The 2,434-nt window shown below is 53.5% G+C and overlaps 1 pseudogene; it reads left to right on the top strand.

Moving 5' to 3' along the window:
- The first annotated feature begins 246 nt into the window (after positions 1-246).
- On the top strand, positions 247-1,674 carry LOC115329833 (annotated as a pseudogene).
- The last annotated feature ends 760 nt before the right edge of the window (positions 1,675-2,434 follow it).

Genomic DNA, 2,434 nt, shown 5'->3' with positions numbered 1-2,434 from the left:
CAAGTTCTTATTACTGCAAATGCAAATGCCAAGCGAGATTGGAGCATACATTGGAGAGGACAGATTTACATTTTTTCTGCTTGTGCCTCAAGCTCTATATTGCTCTGACTGACTTCACTGTTTCACAGGCAATTGCACTATTGCAGGGCCAACACATGGTTCCCAAAAACGACAAGATCAGTAAAAAAGATACTACACGTCCTTCGACGAATCTCAACACGCACCGGCGGTGTCCGCGAACGAGAGATGAGGCAATTCGTGCAGGCATTTGTCGTCTCACGGCTCTTCTATGATCTTTCCTATCATCTAGCCAATCGGACTCAGATGCTAGCTCTAGACAGACTCATCAACGAGGCCCGAAGACTAATTACTGGCCATCCCAGGTACGTACACCTAGACGCGCTCAAGAGTTGCGGGGGCATAAACGCTGTCAGCGAACCCGTATCCACGCAATACAGCATCCAGGAGGAACAGCTTCGCAAAACACCAGCCGGCAGGTCTATCCTTGCCAAGCTGGCCTACGCCGTGCACGATCTGCCCTAACTCCCACAAAAGACCCCGCCTTGGGAACACGCTGTCCTCACCGACAGGACTCCTCTACCCCAGCGGATAGAGAGCACCGGCAGGCGCCTTCTTCTCAAAAGACGGCACTTAAAGTACATTCGCTCGCTTAACGACTGCACCCACGTGATCTACGTCGATGCATCCCTGCCAGCTGATACCTCATGCGCTGTCTATGCCACGACCTGGTGCAACTGTAACACAGAAGCCCAGGCACGACACCTGCACACAACGAATACGCGCTCGCTCAGCACCCAAAGGGAGCTTCAAGCCATCACGGACAATGCGCGAGACGGACGTCTTACGGCAGACGAAGACGCACCAATCACACACATCATTTATACCGACTCGCAAGCGGCACACCACATATGCTCGGACACCAAATATACCGGACCTACCTTACACGAGCTCAAGCTAGCCGTCTAACCTCTAAGAACGTCCGGCCATCAATTCATCATACGATGGGTCCCTGCCCACTGTGGCATACCCGTTAATGAGAAAGCCCACAGAGTGGCGTGCGCACACCTCCTCTCCGCGCTGGCCAAGGCACCGTCCTCTTCCTCATCTCTAGGCAACACCTCCCAGGAAATTGCCAACCCTTGGCGCGACTTGCGCTGCACCAAAGCCCGGCGAACCGCCTACCTCTCCATAGCCGCTAACCCGCTATCCATCTCAAAGATTTCCTCCCAACATTTCTCTCGCAGGGAAGCCGTCATGATTCGGCAAATTCAAACAGGGATCCTCCTGACACCGCATCTCTTACAGCGATTTCGCGGGAACTACGGTGCGGGATCTTACACGGCATCTGGCATCTGCAAGGACTGCAACTCTAAGGTAGACCTGCTCCATCTCATGTGATCTTGCCCTTTGTAGGATATTCCACGACAACGGGCTTTGGACCTCATCCCAAACGCCCTAGTACCCGCATCCCAGAATGCCTGGGCATACGCAGACACCACCATATCCCCCAAGCATGCTTTGGAGCTCTCGGAGGCACCACTCACCTTCATAAGAAACCCAACTGCGCCTTCAGTGGGGGACCGGCTCCTTCCGGCTGCAGCCAAGGGGCCGCGGCCTCCCACTTCCTCGTTGTCGAAGGCCCTGAAGCCATGAAGTGTCCCTCCTCCTCTTCCCATCTTCTTTGGTCCCCGCTCCCTAATCCCTTATCCTCCTTCTAACTGACCTCCGCAGCGCGCTCCACGCAATATAAGGTCAATAAACGTGTTTTGAATTAATCTATGCTTCCTGCGAAGCGGATCATGCTTTTCTCCGCATAGCTGCATAACGAGCTCCACCACACGAAAACCATTAGCCCTATTTGCCCGGCCTTTTCCTCTGGCGCGTGCTTCCTATTGACAGGAAGAGAGAAGCTACTATAGGAGGATCAGTTCTGGCATTAGCACTCCCCCCAGATTTGCAAATAAATTGATCGTATCGTCGTCTCATGAACTGTTCCAGAAGAGCTCGCTACTTTAGCAGACGGCATTGTTGTGGCGGTGGACGTTCATCCAAAATTGGTTGATTCCGCAGCAGACGACTCTTGCCTAGCAGACGACAGCAGTTTCCTCTGGGCCTCGCATTTCGCTCAGTGACACATACGCGCCTGTGACGTGGAATCAGGTGCCTCGCCCTGACGCTCTTTTAGACGCTTCCAGGCAGCTGTGCAAGGGCGCCGCCATAACCGACCTTCAGTTTTTGTTCTCTCTTATTACGTTCGCTTCACTTCATCATTCCCGCAGCAGGGCAGGTTATTGCCACTTTAGATTCTACTGCGTCCTTCTCCCCAGCATAGGCCCTCGTGGATACTGGTCAACGCCCGCTTCAGTAGCTCGGCATCGCGGTGGTAAGACAAAAGAAGTTCGGCTATGGCGGT

This window comes from Ixodes scapularis, unplaced genomic scaffold, assembly GCF_016920785.2.
Source record: "Ixodes scapularis isolate PalLabHiFi unplaced genomic scaffold, ASM1692078v2 PGA_scaffold1__304_contigs__length_218370807, whole genome shotgun sequence".
In the NCBI taxonomy this organism is placed as follows: domain Eukaryota; kingdom Metazoa; phylum Arthropoda; class Arachnida; order Ixodida; family Ixodidae; genus Ixodes; species Ixodes scapularis.
The sequence above is the reverse complement of the archived record's forward strand: the minus strand, read 5'-3'. Positions and strand labels throughout refer to the sequence as shown.